Source organism: Oncorhynchus gorbuscha, unplaced genomic scaffold (genome assembly GCF_021184085.1).
Source record: "Oncorhynchus gorbuscha isolate QuinsamMale2020 ecotype Even-year unplaced genomic scaffold, OgorEven_v1.0 Un_scaffold_7076, whole genome shotgun sequence".
NCBI lineage: Eukaryota > Metazoa > Chordata > Actinopteri > Salmoniformes > Salmonidae > Oncorhynchus > Oncorhynchus gorbuscha.
In genome coordinates, this window is record NW_025750540.1 from 1 (window position 1) to 16,811 (window position 16,811).

The following is a 16,811-nucleotide window of genomic DNA, read 5'->3' on the forward strand; positions in this document are numbered from 1 at the left end:
CAGGACACTGTGTGTGTGTGTGTGTGTGTGTGCGTGTGTGTGTGTACCTCGTTAGCCTTCGGGTCGTCAGGACACTGTGCGTCTTTGGTCTGCTTGATGTTCTCCACCATTTTCCTCAGGAAGGCGTGACTGTTGTTCTCATTCTGCACCATCAACACCTCTAGCATGAACCACAGACACCTACACACACACACACACACACACACACACACACACACACACACACACACACACACACACACACACACACACACACACACACACACACACACACACACACACACACACACACACACACACCCATCAGAAATACTCAAGCTGTCTGTGTTCGTGTGTAAGAGGAGAGGCCATGTACTGTCTGATGAAGAGGAGAGGCCATGTACTGTCTGGTTGAGGAGAGATGAAGAGGAGAGGCCATGTACTGTCTGGTTGAGGAGAGATGAAGAGGAGAGGCCATGTACTGTCTGGTTGAGGAGAGATGAAGAGGAGAGGCCATGTACTGTCTGATTTAGGAGGGATGAAGAGGAGAGGCCATGTACTGTCTGGTTGAGGAGAGATGAAGAGGAGAGGCCATGGATGAATTGAGGAGAGATGAAGAGGCCATGCACTGTCTGGTTGAGGAGAGAGGAGAGATGTAGAGGCCATGCACTGTCTGGTTGAGGAGAGAGGAAGAGGAGAGGCCATGTACTGTCTGGTTGAGGAGAGATGAAGAGGAGAGGCCATGTACTGTCTGATTGAGGAGAGATGAAGAGGAGAGGCCATGTACTGTCTGGTTGAGGAGAGATGAAGAGGAGAGACCATGTACTGTCTGATTGAGGAGAGATGAAGAGGAGAGTGTGTGTATGGTGTGTGTGTGTGTATGGTGTGTGTATGGTGTGTGTGTGTGTATGGTGTGTGCGTGTGTGTGTGTGTATGGTGTGTGTATGTGTGTGTGTATGGTGTGTGTGTGTGTGTACACTCACTCCTTGAGGTCTCGGAGCTGTTCAAAGTCCTGTGGCTTGGTGAAGTCTGGGTCATGAGCCAACAGGTGGATCATATAAGGAACCACATACTCTGGTAGGAGAGACATCATCTTATCTATAGAGGGAGAGGAGGAGAGGAGGGGGAGAGGGGGGGAGAGGAGGGAGGAGAAGAGAGGAGGAGAGGAGGGGAGAGGAGGGGGAGAGGAGAAGAGGAGGAGAGAGGAGGAGAGGAGGGGAGTGGAGGGGGAGAGGAGGGAGGAGAAGGAGAGAGGGGAGGAGGAGGGGAGAGGAGGAGAGGAGGGAGAGAAGAGGAGAGAGGGAGAAGAGAAGAGGGGGAGGAGAAGGAGAGGGAAAAGGAGAGAGGGGGAGAGGAGGAGAGGAGAAGGGGAGAGGGAGAAGGAGAGGGGAGAGGAGGAGGAGAGAGCGGGAGAGAGGAGGAGAGAGAAGGAGAAAGGAAAGGAGGAGAGAGAAGGAGAAAGGAGGGGAGGAGGGAGAAGGAGAGAGGAGGGGAGGAGGGAGAGAGGGGAAAGGAGGAGGAGGGTGTAGGGAGAAGGAGGCGGGAGAGCAGACAGGGAGGAGGGACTTAGTAGATTTCTGTCCTGATGTATTAACAGTGAGGTTGAGTCGTGGGGTTGAGTCATGTCCTGATGTATTAACAGTGGGGTTGAGTCGTGGGGTTGAGTCATGTCATGATGTATTAACAGTGGGGTTGAGTCATCGTGTCCTGATGTATTAACAGTGGGGTTGAGTCGTGTCCTGATGTATTAACAGTAGGGTTAGTCGTGTCTGATGTATTAACAGTGGGGTTGAGTCGTGGGGTTGAGCCGTGTCTTGATGTATTAACAGTGGGGTTGAGTGTGGGGTTGAGTCGTGTCCTGATGTATTAACAGTGGGGTTGAGTCGTGTCCTGATGTATTAACAGTGGGGTTGAGTCGTGGGGTTGAGTCGTGTCCTGATGTATTAACAGTGGGGTTGAGTCGTGTCCTGATGTATTAACAGTGGGGTTGGTCGTGTCCTGTTGTATTAACAGTGGGGTTGAGTCGTGTCCTGATGTATTAACAGTGGGGTTGGTCGTGTCCTGATGTATTAACAGTGGGTTGAGTCGTGTCTGTTGTATTAACAGTGGGTTGAGTTGTGTCCTGAGTATTAACAGTGGGGTTGAGTCGTGGGTTTGAGTCGTGTCCTGTTGTATTAACAGTGGGGTTGAGTCGTGTCCTGATGTATTAACAGTGGGTTGAGTCGTGTCCTGATGTATTAACAGTGGGGTTGAGTCGTGGGGTGTCCTGATGTATTAACAGTGGGTGTTGAGTCAGTGGGGTTGAGTCGTGGGGTTGTATTAACGTGTCTGTTGAGTAACAGTGAGGTTGAGTCGTGTCCTGATGTATTAACAGTGGGGTTGAGGTTGAGTCGTGTCCTGATGTATTAACAGTGGGGTTGAGTCGTGGGGGTTGAGTCGTGTCCTGTTGTATTAACAGTGGGTTGAGTCGTGGGGTTGAGTCGTGTCCTGATGTATTAACAGTGGGGTTGAGGTGTCCTGATGTATTAACAGTGGGGTTGAGTCGTGAGGTTGAGTTGTGTCCTGATGTATTAACAGTGGGGTTGAGTCGTGGGGTTGAGTCGTGTCCTGATGTATTAACAGTGGGGTTGAGTCGTGAGGTTGAGTTGTGTCCTGATGTATTAACAGTGGGGTTGTTGAGTCGTGTCTGAATTAACAGTGGGGTTGAGTGTGTCCTGATGTATTAACAGTGGGGTTGAGAGTCTGATGTATTAACAGTGGGGTTGAGTCGTGTCCTGATGTATTAACAGTGGGGTTGAGTCGTGTCCTGATGTATTAACAGTGGGGTTGAGTCGTGTCCTGATGTATTAACAGTGGGGTTGAGTCGTGGGGTTGAGTCGTGTCCTGATGTATTAACAGTAAGGTTGGGTGTCCTGATAGTAACAGTGGGGTTGGGGTTGAGTCGTGTCCTGATGTATTAACAGTGGGGTTGAGTCGTGTCCTGATGTATTAACAGTGGGGTTGAGTCGTGGGGTTGAGTTGTCCTGATGTATTAACAGTGAGGTCGGCGTGGGGTTGAGTCGTGTCCTGATGTATTAACAGTGGGGTTGAGTCGTGAGGTTGAGTCGTGTCCTGATGTATTAACAGTGGGGTTGAGTCGTGTCCTGATGTATTAACAGTGGGGTTGAGTCGTGTCCTGGTATTAACAGTTTAACAGTGTCCTGTTGTAGTCAGTGGGGATGTGTCCTGATATATTAACAGTGGGGTTGAGTCGAGGGTTGAGTCGTGTCCTGTTGTATTAACAGTGGGGTTGAGTCGTGTCCTGATGTATTAACAGTTGGGTTGAGTCGTGTCCTGATGTATTAACAGTGGGGTTGAGTCGTGTCCTGATGGTTGAGTGGGTGTCCTGATGTATTAACAGTGGGGTTGAGTCGTGGGGTTGAGTCGTGTCCTGATGTATTAACAGTGGGGTTGAGTCGTGGGGTTGAGTCGTGTCCTGATGTATTAACAGTGGGGTTGAGTCGTGTCCTGATGTATTAACAGTACAGGGTTGAGTGTGTCTGATGTATTAACAGTGGGGTTGAGTCGTGTCCTGATGTATTAACAGTGGGGTTGAGTCGTGGGGTTGAGTCGTGTCTGATGTATTAACAGTGGGGTTAGTCGTGTCCTGAGGTGGGGTTGAGTCGTGTCCTGATGTATTAACAGTGGGGTTGAGTCGTGTCCTGATGTATTAACAGTGGGGTTGAGTCGTGGGGTTGAGTCGTGTCCTGATGTATTAACAGTGGGGTTGAGTTGTGTCCTGATGTATTAACAGTGGGGTTGAGTCGTGTCCTGATGTATTAACAGTGGGGTTGAGTCGTGTCCTGATATATTAACAGTGGGGTTGAGTCGTGTCCTGTTGTATTAACAGTGGGGTTGAGTCGTGTCCTGATGTATTAACAGTGGGGTTGAGTCGTGTCCTGATGTATTAACAGTGGGGTTGAGTCGTGTCCTGATGTATTAACAGTGGGTTGAGGTGTCCTGATGTATTAACAGTGGGGTTGAGTCGGTCCTGTTGTATTAACAGTGGGGTTGAGTCGTGTCCTGATGTATTAACAGTGGGGTTGAGTCGTGGGGTTGAGTCGTGTCCTGATGTATTAACAGTGGGGGTTGAGTCGTGTTGATGTATTAACAGTGGGGTTGAGTCGTGTCCTGATGTATTAACAGTGGGGTTGAGTCGTGTCCTGATGTATTAACAGTGGGGTTGAGTCGTGTCCTGATGTATTAACAGTGGGGTTGAGTCGTGTCCTGATGTATTAACAGTGGGGGTTGAGTCGTTGAGTCCTGATGTATTAAACAGTGGGGTTGAGTCGTGTCCTGATGTATTAACAGTGGGGTTGAGTCGTGAGGTTGAGTCGTGTCCTGATGTATTAACAGTGGGGTTGAGTCGTGGGGGTTGAGTCGTGTCCTGATGTATTAACAGTGGGGTTGAGTCGTGTCCTGATGTATTAACAGTGGGGTTGAGTCCTGATGTATTAACAGCGGGGTTGAGTCGTGTCCTGATGTATTAACAGTGGGGTTGAGTCGTGTCCTGATGTATTAACAGTGGGGGTTGAGTGGGGTTGAGTCGTGTCCTGATGTATTAACAGTGGGGTTGAGTCGTGAGGTTGAGTCGTGTCCTGATGTATTAACAGTGGGGTTGAGTCGTGTCCTGATGTATTAACAGTGGGGTTGAGTCGTGTCCTGATGTATTAACAGTGGGGTTGAGTCGTGTCCTGATGTATTAACAGTGGGGTTGAGTCGTGTCCTGATGTATTAACAGTGGGGTTGAGTCGTGTCCTGATGTATTAACAGTCGGGGTTGAGTCGTGTCCTGATGTATTAACAGTAAGGTTGAGTCGTGTCCTGATGTATTAACAGTGGGGTTGAGTCGTGTCCTGATGTATTAACAGTGAGGTTGAGTCGTGTCCTGATGTATTAACAGTGAGGTTGAGTCGTGGGGTTGAGTCGTGTCCTGATGTATTAACAGTGGGGTTGAGTCGTGTCCTGATGTATTAACAGTGGGGTTGAGTCGTGTCCTGTTGTATTAACAGTGGGGTTGAGTCGTGTCCTGATATATTAACAGTGGGGTTGAGTCGTGGGTTTGAGTCGTGTCCTGTTGTATTAACAGTGGGGTTGAGTCGTGTCCTGATGTATTAACAGTGGGGTTGAGTCGTGTCCTGATGTATTAACAGTGGGGTTGAGTCGTGTCCTGTTGTATTAACAGTGGGGTTGAGTCGTGTCCTGATGTATTAACAGTGGGGTTGAGTCGTGGGGTTGAGTCGTGTCCTGTTGTATTAACAGTGGGGTTGAGTCGTGTCCTGATGTATTAACAGTGGGGTTGAGTCGTGGGTTGAGTCGTGTCCTGATGTATTAACAGTGGGGTTGAGTCGTGTCCTGATGTATTAACAGTGGGGTTGAGTCGTGTCCTGATGTATTAACAGTGGGGTTGAGTCGTGTCCTGATGTATTAACAGTGGGGTTGAGTCGTGTCCTGATGTATTAACAGTGGGGTTGGTCGTGTCCTGATGTATTAACAGTGGGGTTGAGTCGTGTCCTGATGTATTAACAGTGGGGTTGAGTCGTGTCCTGATGTATTAACAGTGGGGTTGAGTCGTGTCCTGATGTATTAACAGTGGGGTTGAGTCGTGTCCTGATGGTGAGTGGTGTCCTGATGTATTAACAGTGGGTTGAGTCGTGGGGTTGAGTCGTGTCCTGATGTATTAACAGTGGGGTTGAGTCGTGTCCTGATGTATTAACAGTGGGGTTGAGTCGTGTCCTGATGTATTAACAGTGAGGTTGAGTCGTGTCCTGATGTATTAACAGTGGGGTTGAGTCGTGGGTTGAGTCGTGTCCTGTTGTATTAACAGTGGGGTTGAGTCGTGTCCTGATGTATTAACAGTGGGGGGGGTTGAGTCAGTGGGGTTGTCGTGTCCTGATGTATTAACAGTGGGGTTGAGTCGTTTCCTGATGTATTAACAGCGGGGTTGAGTCGTGTCCTGATGTATTAACAGTGGGGTTGAGTCGTGTCCTGATGTATTAACAGTGGGGTTGAGTCGTGTCCTGATGTATTAACAGTGGGGTTGAGTCGTGTCCTGATGTATTAACAGTGGGGTTGAGTCGTGTCCTGATGTATTAACAGTGGGTTTGAGTCGTGGGGTTGAGTCGTGTCCTGTTGTATTAACAGTGGGGTTGAGTCGTGTCCTGATGTATTAACAGTGGGGTTGGGGGTTGAGTCGTGTCCTGTTGTATTAACAGTGGGGTTGAGTCGTGTCCTGATGTATTAACAGTGGGGTTGAGTCGTGTCCTGATGTATTAACAGTGGGGTTGAGTCGTGTCCTGATGTATTAACAGTGGGGTTGAGTCGTGTCCTGATGTATTAACAGTGGGGTTGAGTCGTGTCCTGATGTATTAACAGTGGGGTTGAGTCGTGGGGTTAAGTCGTGTCCTGATGTATTAACAGTGGGGTTGAGTTGTGGGGTTGAGTCGTGTCCTGATGTATTAACAGTGGGGTTGAGTCGTTTCCTGATGTATTAACAGCGGGGTTGAGTCGTGTCCTGATGTATTAACAGTGGGGTTGAGTCGTGAGGTTGAGTCGTGTCCTGATGTATTAACAGTGGGGTTGAGTCGTGGGGTTGAGTCGTGTCCTGATGTATTAACAGTGGGGTTGAGTCGTGAGGTTGAGTCGTGTCCTGATGTATTAACAGTGGGGTTGAGTCGTTTCCTGATGTATTAACAGCGGGGTTGAGTCGTGTCCTGATGTATTAACAGTGGGGTTGAGTCGTGAGGTTGAGTCGTGTCCTGATGTATTAACAGTGGGGTTGAGTCGTGTCCTGATGTATTAACAGTGGGGTTGAGTCGTGGGGTTGAGTCGTGTCCTGATGTATTAACAGAGGGGTTGAGTCGTGGGGTTGAGTCGTGTCCTGATGTATTAACAGTGGGGTTGAGTCGTGTCCTGATGTATTAACAGTGAGGTTGAGTCGTGTCCTGATGTATTAACAGTGGGGTTGAGTCGTGGGGTTGAGTCGTGTCCTGATGTATTAACAGTGGGGTTGAGTCGTGTCCTGTTCGGGTCCGGTTCACTAACCGTGGGCCAGGGGATTGTTATGTTACGGTCCGGTTCACTAACCGTTGGCCAGGGTGTGGTTATGTTACGGTCCGGTTCACTAACCATGGGCCAGGGGTTGTTGTTACGGTCCGGTTCACTAACCGTGGGCCAAGGGGGTTGTTGTTACGGTCCGGTTCACTAACCGTGGGCCAGGGGTTGTTGTTACGGTCGGTTCACTAACCGTGGGCCAGGGGTTGTTGTTACGGTCCGGTTCACTAACCGTGGGCCAGGGGTTGTTGTTACGGTCCGGTTCACTAACCGTGGGCCAGGGGTTGTTGTTACGGTCCGGTTCACTAACCGTGGGCCAGGGGTTGTTGTTACGGTCCGGTTCACTAACCGTGGGCCAGGGGGTTGTTGTTACGGTCCGGTTCACTAACCGTGGGCCAGGGGTTGTTATGTTACGGTCTGGTTCACTAACCGTGGGCCAGGGGGTTGTTATGTTACGGTCTGGTTCACTAACCGTGGGCCAGGGGTTGTTGTTACGGTCCGGTTCACTAACCGTGGGCCAGGGGTTGTTGTTACGGTCCGGTTCACTAACCGTGGGCCAGGGGTTGTTATGTTACGGTCCGGTTCACTAACCGTGGGCCAGGGGTTGTTGTTACGGTCCGGTTCACTAACCCTGGGCCAGGGGGTTGTTTGTTACGGTCCGGTTCACTAACCGTGGGCCCCGTCCGGTTCACTAACCGTGGGCCAGGGGTTGTTGTTACGGTCCGGTTCACTAACCGTGGGCCAGGGGGTTGTTGTTACGGTCCGGTTCACTAACCGTGGGCCAGGGGGTTGTTCATGTTACGGTCCGGTTCACTAACCGTGGGCCAGGGGGTTGTTGTTACGGTCCGGTTCACTAACCGTGGGCCAGGGGTTGTTGTTACGGTCCGGTTCACTAACCGTGGGCCAGGGGGGCCAGGGGTTGTTGTTACGGTCCGGTTCACTAACCGTGGGCCAGGAGTTATTGTTACGGTCCGGTTCACTAACCGTGGGCCAGGGGGTTGTTATGTTACGGTCCGGTTCACTAACCGTGGGCCAGGGGTTGTTGTTACGGTCCGGTTCACTAACCCTGGGCCAGGGGTTGTTATGTTACGGTCTGGTTCACTAACCGTGGGCCAGGGGGTTGTTGTTACGGTCCGGCTCACTAACCGTGGGCCAGGGGTTGTTATGTTACGGTCCGGCTCACTAACCGTGGGCCAGGGGGTTGTTATGTTACGGTCCGGTTCACTAACCGTGGGCCAGGGTTGTTGTTATGTTACGGTCGGTTCACTAACCGTGGGCCGGGGTTGTTATGTTACGGTCTGGTTCACTAACCGTGGGCCAGGGGTTGTTGTTACGGTCCGGTTCACTAACCCTGGGCCAGGGGGTTGTTGTTACGGTCCGGTTCACTAACCCTGGGCCAGGGGGTTGTTATGTTACGGTCCGGTTCACTAACCGTGGGCCAGGGGGTTGTTATGTTACGGTCCGGTTCACTAACCGTGGGCCAGGGGTTTGTTGTTACGGTCCGGTTCACTAACCGTGGGCCAGGGGGTTGTTGTTACGGTCCGGTTCACTAACCCTGGGCCAGGGGGTTTGTGGTCATGTTACGGTCCGGTTCACTAACCGTGGGCCAGGGGTTGTTGTTTTACGGTCCGGTTCACTAACCGTGGGTCAGGGGGTTATTGTTACGGTCCGGTTCACTAACCGTGGGCCAGGGGGTTGTTGTTGATGAATTCCCGTCTGATACTGATGTTCTTGAGCAGACACTGTCTGGCGTGGGCCCTCCTCTCCTTGACCGGGTCTTTGGCACACAGCGAGAAGACGGCCAGGTACTCTAACGGGAGGAGCAGCTTGACCAGAGCCAGGTGTAACTTCTGGGCAAAGATCTGACGCACCTGGTAACACTCATCCTGCAGGAGACCACAGAACACGTCAACAACAACAAGGACAGAACACGTCAACAACAACAAGGACAGAACACGTCAACAACAACAAGGACAGAACACGTCAACAACAACAAGGACAGAACACGTCAACAACAACAAGGACAGAACACGTCAACAACAACAAGGACAGAACACGTCAACAACAACAAGGACAGAACACGTCAACAACAACAAGGACAGAACACGTCAACAACAACAAGGACAGAACACGACAGGACAGAACACGTCAACAAGGACAGAACACGTCAACAACAAGGACAGAACACGTCAACAACAACAAGGACAGAACACGTCAACAACAACAAGGACAGAACACGTCAACAACAACAAGGACAGAACACGTCAACAACAACAAGGACAGAACACGTCAACAACAACAAGGACAGAACACTTCAACAACAACAAGGACAGAGCACTTCAACAACAAGGACAGAACACTTCAACAACAAGGACAGAACACTTCAACAACAAGGACAGAACACTTCAACAACAAGGACAGAACACTTCAACAACAAGGACAGAACACTTCAACAACAAGGACAGAACACTTCAACAACAAGGACAGAACACTTCAACAACAAGGACAGAACACTTCAACAACAAGGACAGAACACTTCAAGGACAGAACACTTCAACAACAACAAGGACAGAACACTTCAACAACAACAAGGACAGAACACTTCAACAACAACAAGGACAGAACACTTCAACAACAACAAGGACAGAACACTCAAGGACAGAACACTTCAAGGACAGAACACTTCAAGGGCAGAACACTTCAAGGGCAGAACACGTCAACAACAACAAGGACAGAACACTCCAACAACAAGGACAGAACACTTCAAGGACAGAACACGTCAACAACAACAAGGACAGAACACGTCAACAACAACAAGGACAGAACACGTCAACAACAACAAGGACAGAACACTTCAACAACAACAAGGACAGAACACTTCAACAACAAGGACAGAACACTTCAACAACAAGGACAGAACACTTCAAGGACAGAACACAACAACAACAAGGACAGAACACGTCAACAACAACAAGGACAGAACACGTCAACAACAACAAGGACAGAACACTTCAACAACAAGGACAGAACACTTCAACAACAAGGACAGAACACTTCAACAACAAGGACAGAACACTTCAAGGACAGAACACAACAACAACAAGGACAGAACACTTCAACAACAACAAGGACAGAACACTTCAACAACAACAAGGACAGAACACTTCAACAACAACAAGGACAGAACACTTCAAGGACAGAACACTTCAAGGACAGAACACTTCAACAACAACAAGGACAGAACACTCAACAACAAGGACAGAACACTTCAAGGACAGAACACATCAACAACAACAACAAGGACAGAACACTTCAACAACAACAAGGACAGAACACTTCAACAACAACAAGGACAGAACACTTCAACAACAACAAGGACAGAACACTTCAAGGACAGAACACTTCAAGGACAGAACACAAGGGCAGAACACTTCAAGGGCAGAACACTTCAAGGGCAGAACACTTCAAGGGCAGAACACTTCAAGGGCAGAACAACAACAAGGGCAGAACACTTCAAGGACAGAACACTTCAACAACAACAAGGACAGAACACTCAACAACAAGGACAGAACACTTCAAGGACAGAACACATCAACAACAAGGACAGAACACTTCAACAACAACAAGGACAGAACACTTCAACAACAACAAGGACAGAACACTTCAACAACAAGGACAGAACACTTCAACAACAAGGACAGAACACTTCAACAACAAGGACAGAACACTTCAACAACAAGGACAGAACACTTCAACAACAAGGACAGAACACTTCAACAACAAGGACAGAACACTTCAACAACAAGGACAGAACACTTCAACAACAAGGACAGAACACTTCAACAAGGACAGAACACTTCAACAAGGACAGAACACTTCAACAACAAGGACAGAACACTTCAACAACAAGGACAGAACACTTCAACAACAAGGACAGAACACTTCAACAACAAGGACAGAACACTTCAACAACAAGGACAGAACACTTCAACAACAAGGACAGAACACTTCAACAACAAGGACAGAACACTTCAACAACAAGGACAGAACACTTCAACAACAAGGACAGAACACTTTAAGTCCCTTGAAGTCCCACCCCGACAGAAACGTTTCCTAAAGTTCCACCCTGACAGAAACGTGTCCTTAAAGTCCCACCCTGACAGTCTGACAGAAACGTGTCCTAAAGTCCCACCCTGACAGAAACGTGTCCTAAAGTCCCACCCTGACAGACAGTCTGACAGAAACGTGTGCTAAAGTCCCACCCTGACAGAAACGTGTCCTAAAGTCCCACCCTGACAGAAACGTGTCCTAAAGTCCCACCCTGACAGAAACGTGTCCTAAAGTCCCACCCTGACAGAAATGTGTCCTAAAGTCCCACCCCGACAGAAACGTGTCCTAAAGTCCCACCCCGACAGAAACGTGTCCTAAAGTCCCACCCCGACAGGAACGTGTCCTAAAGTCCCACCCCGACAGAAACGTGTCCTAAAGTCCCACCCCGACAGAAACGTGTCCTAAAGTCCCACCCCGACAGAAACGTGTCCTAAAGTCCCACCCCGACAGAAACGTGTCCTAAAGTCCCACCCCGACAGACAGTCTTACGTTGATAACCAGCCCACCCTGACAGAAACGTGTCCTAAAGACCCACCCTGACAGAAACGTGTCCTAAAGTCCCACCCTGACAGATAGTCTGACAGAAACATGTCCTAAAGTCCCACCCTGACAGACAGTCTGACAGAAACATGTCCTAAAGTCCCACCCTGACAGAAACGTGTCCTAAAGTCCCACCCCGACAGACAGTCTTACGTTGATAACCAGCCCACCCTGACAGACAGTCTGACAGAAACATGTCCTAAAGTCCCACCCTGACACAAACGTGTCCTAACGTCCCACCCTGACAGAAACGTGTCCTAAAGTCCCACCCTGACAGAAACGTGTCCTAAAGTCCCACCCCGACAGACAGTCTTACGTTGATAACCAGCCCACCCTGACAGAGACGTGTCCTAAAGTCCCACCCTGACAGAAACGTGTCCTAAAGTCCCACCCCGACAGAAACGTGTCCTAAAGTCCCACCCCGACAGAGACGTGTCCTAAAGTCCCACCCCGACAGAAACGTGTCCTAAAGTCCCACCCCGACAGAAACGTGTCCTAAAGTCCCACCCCGACAGACAGTCTTACGTTGATAACCAGCCCACCCTGACAGAAACGTGTCCTAAAGTCCCACCCTGACAGAAACGTGTCCTAAAGTCCCACCCCGACAGAAACGTGTCCTAAAGTCCCACCCTGACAGAAACGTGTCCTAAAGTCCCACCCGACAGACAGTCTTACGTTGATAACCAGCCCACCCTGACAGAGACGTGTCCTAAAGTCCCACCCCGACAGACAGTCTGACAGAGACATGTCCTAAAGTCCCACCTGACAGAAACGTGTCCTAAAGTCCCACCAACTGAGCTACAGACAGTCTTACATTGATAACCAGCCCACCCCACCCTAAAGACAGAGAAACGTGTCCTAAAGTCCCACCCAGATAGTCTGACAGAAACACTAAAGTCCCACCCTGACAGACAGTCTGAGAAACATGTCCTAAAGTCCCACCCTGACAGAAACGTGTCCTAAAGTCCCACCCCGACAGACAGTCTTACGTTGATGACCAGCCCACAGAGCTGGAACTGTTCCGGTGTGATGATGTCATGGTAAACCGGTTCCTGGGCCAGTTTCATGATGGCTCCTCCTGCTGCCAGACGCAGACGAGACATGTCTGACTTACTGCGGGAGGAAGAGGAGGAAGAGGAGGAAGAGATGTGAGTCATGAGCATGAATGACTATTTTGTAACCTACACCCCCCCCCAAAACGCAGTTAGCCTGACCGCTCAACCAACGACCTCTAATCCCTAACCTTCAACACCTGACTGAGACCAGCTGACAGCAGTCTGACCCTCTGACCTCCACATACCTGATCTCCTCTGAGACCAGCATGGCTGACAGCAGTCTGACCTCTGACCTCCACATACCTGATCTTCTTCTGTTCTGTGAGGTCTCCCTCCGAGACCAGCATGGCGGACAGCAGTCTGACCTCTGACCTCTACATACCTGATCTTCTGTTCTGTGAGGTCTCCCTCGAGACCTCGGACACACCTGACCTCTGACCTCTACATACCTGATCTTCTGTTCTGTGAGGTCTCCCTCTCAGACCAGCGTTGTTGACCTCTGACCTCCACATACCTGATCTTTTTCTGTTCTGTGAGGTCTCCCTCCGAGACCAGCATGGCGGACAGCAGTCGGAGGGTGGAGTTGGCCGATTTAGACTGGTTGTTCTTCATACCGAGGAGCCAACGCACCAACAGCTTAATGGCCTGCACCTGGGGAGGAGAGACGGAGAGAGGGAGGACAGAGAAAGGGGGAGGAGAGCAACTCAGTTGGTAGAGCACAGTGCTTGAAATTGCCAGGGTTATAGGTTTGAGTCCCACTGGGGACCTGTGTGGGGGGAAAGTATTAGAAAAGAGAGGTAGAGGAGAGCGAGGGACAGAGAGAGACAGGAGGAGCGAGGGACAGAGAGAGAGGAAGCGAGGGACAGAGAGAGAGGAGAGCGAGGGACAGAGAGAGAGGAGAGCGAGGGACAGAGAGAGAGGAGGAGAGCGAGGACAGAGAGAGGAGGAGAGCAAGGGACAGAGAGAGGAGGAGAGCAAGGGACAGAGAGAGAGGAGGAGAGCAAGGGACAGAGAGAGAGGAGGAGAGCGAGGGACAGAAAGAGAGGAGGAGAGCAAGGACAAAGAGAGGAGGAGAGCGAGGGACAGAAAGAGAGAGGGAGAGCGAGGGACAGAAAGAGAGGAGAGCGAGGGACAGAAAGAGAGCGAGAAGCGAGGGACAAAGAGCAAGGCACAGAAAGAGAGACGAGAGCAAGGACAGAGAGAGCGAGGACAGAGAGCGAGGCAGCGAGAACAGAGAGCGAGGGTCAGAAAAAGGGAGGAGGAGAGCGAGGGACAGAAAGAGAGGAGAGAGCGAGGACAGACAGGGAGGGAGAGGGGCGGAAGCGAGGGACAGAGAGATCGAGGAGGGAGAGCGAGGGACAGAGATGGGGAGGAGAGCGAGGGACAGAAAGATCGAGAGGAGGAGAGCGAGGGACAGAAGAGAGGAGGAGGCGAGGGACAGAGAGAGAGGAGGGGCGGCGGACAGAGAGATCGAGGAGGAAGCGAGGGACAGAGGATCGAGGAGGAGGGCGGGGACAGAGAGAGAGGAGGAGGAGAGCGAGGGACAGAAAGAGGAGGAGGAGGGACAGAAGCGAGGAGGACAGAGAGATCGAGGAGGAGGGCGAGGACAGAAAGAGGAGGGGAGGGCGAGGGACAGAGGAGAGATCGAGGAGAAAGGAGAGGAGGAGGCGAGGGACAGAAAGAGAGAGGAGGAGGAGCGAGGGACAGAAAGAGAGAGGAGGAGTGCGAGGGACAGAAAGAGAGAGGAGGAGGAGGGAGGGGGAGATAAGGACAGAGGAGAGGAGTTACGAGGGACAGAGAGAGGAGTTAGCGAGGGACAGAAAGAGAGGAGGAGTTACGAGGGACAGGAGGTGGAGTTAGCGAGGGACAGAGAGAGAGGAGGAGCGGGACAGAAGAGAGAGGAGGGAATATGCGAGGACAGAAGAGTAGAGGAGGAGATATGCGAGGGACAGAGAGTCGAGAGGAGGAGTGCGGGGGACCTCAGAGAGTGTAGTTAGGAGGAGATAGTGGTGTAGTTACCTCAGAAGTGTAGTTAGGAGGAGATATGTAGGGTGTAGTTACCTCAGAGTGTAGTTAGGAGGAGATATGTAGGGTGTAGTTACCTCAGGAGAGTGTAGTTAGGAGGAGATATGTAGGGTGTAGTTACCTCAGGAGAGTGTGGTTAGGAGGAGTGTTACCTCAGGAGAGGTACAGGAGGAGATATGTAGAGTGTAGTTACCTCAGGAGAGTGTAGTTAGGAGGAGATATGCAGGGTGTAGTTACCTCAGGAGAGTGTAGTTAGGAGGAGATATGTAGAGTGTAGTTACCTCAGGAGAGTGTAGTTAGGAGGAGATATGTAGGGTGTAGTTACCTCAGGAGAGTGTAGTTAGGAGGAGATATGTAGGGTGTAGTTACCTCAGGAGAGTGTAGTTAGGAGGAGATATGTAGGGTGAGTTACCTCAGGAGAGTGTAGTTGATATGTAGGGTGTAGTTACCTCAGGAGAGTGTAGTTAGGAGGAGGAGTAGTTACCTAGTGTAGTTAGGAGGAGATATGTGTAGTTACCTCAGGAGAGTGTAGTTAGGAGGAGATATGTAGGGTGTAGTTACCTTAGCCAGCACCTCAGGAGAAACTTCTTCGTCAGATGTCCACAGCTTCCCATTTTTGTTTCCTACAGACTGGAGACACAAGATGGTGAAGCACGAGCAGCACATTCCCTCTTTATTATATATATATATACATTACATACCCACGCATCTACAGTGACCCTCTCTACAACCCTGTGTCTTTAGGTGACCCAAGCGCTAGCAGTGACCCTCTCTACAACCCCTGTGTCTTTAGGTGACCCAAGCGCTAGCAGTGACCCTCTCTACAATCCCTGTGTCTTTAGGTGACCCAAGCGCTAGCAGTGACCCTCTCTCTACAACCCCTGTGTCTTTAGGTGACTCTCTACAACCCCTGTGTCTTTAGGTGACCCTCTCTACAATCCCTGTGTCTTTAGGTGACCCAAGCACTAGCGTCGGTGTGTAGATACATGGATTTATGTGTGTAGGTGTGTGTGTGTGTGTAGGTGTGTGTGTGTGTAGGTGTGTGTGTAGGTGTGTCAGTGCGTGTATTAATGATCAGTGTGTGTGTGTGTGTGTATTAATGATCAGTGTGTGTGTGTGTGTGTATTAATGATCAGTGTGTGTGTGTGTGTGTGTGTGTGTGTGTGTGTGTGTGTGTGTGTGTGTGTGTGTGTGTGTGTGTGTATTAATGATCAGTGTGTGTGTGTGTATTAATGATCAGTGTGTGTGTGTGTATTAATGATCAGTGTGTGTGTGTGTATTAATGTGTGTGTGTGTGTGTGTGTGTGTGTGTGTGTGTGTGTGTGTGTGTGTGTGTGTGTGTGTGTGTGTGTGTGTGTGTGTGTGTGTGTGTATCAATGATCAGTGTGTGTGTGTGTATTAATGATCAGTGTGTGTGTGTGTGTGTGTGTGTGTGTGTGTGTGTGTGTATTAATGATCAGTGTGTGTGTGTGTGTGTGTGTGTGTGTGTGTGTATTAATGATCAGTGTGTGTGTGTGTGTGTATTAATGATCAGTGTGTGTGTGTGTGTGTGTGTGTGTGTGTGTGTGTGTGTGTGTGTGTGTGTGTGTGTGTGTGTGTGTGTGTGTGTGTGTGTGTGTGTCTTCGCTCCCAAAACCCACCCTGTCGTTCATGAGCATATCTGATATTTAGTCCACGATGGCCTTCATGGGGGGAGGCAAACTGATCTGGAGCCAGTAGAGAGATATGACCCAGACTGACCAGGGGGTTATCAACTGTTCTGGGACGTCAGCATTCAGACTACGAGAGAGAGGCTGGGGAGAGGAGAGAGGTGGTTAGAGATTACGCGTCATATTATCACATGACATGATGCGCTTCCAGACATATCAGCACATTTATTACATGCCAGTCATATTACATGCTACCGCATATTATTACCCGTATTATTACATGCTATCATATTACATGCTACCGGTATACATACATACGTCATACATACCGTGCATATTTACATGCTACCGCATACATATCG

The 16,811-nt window shown here is 50.0% G+C and overlaps 1 pseudogene; it reads right to left on the reverse strand.

Moving 5' to 3' along the window:
• Positions 1 to 47: 47 nt before the first annotated feature.
• Positions 48 to 16,593, reverse strand: LOC124029632 (annotated as a pseudogene).
• Between the last annotated feature and the right edge of the window lie 218 nt (positions 16,594 to 16,811).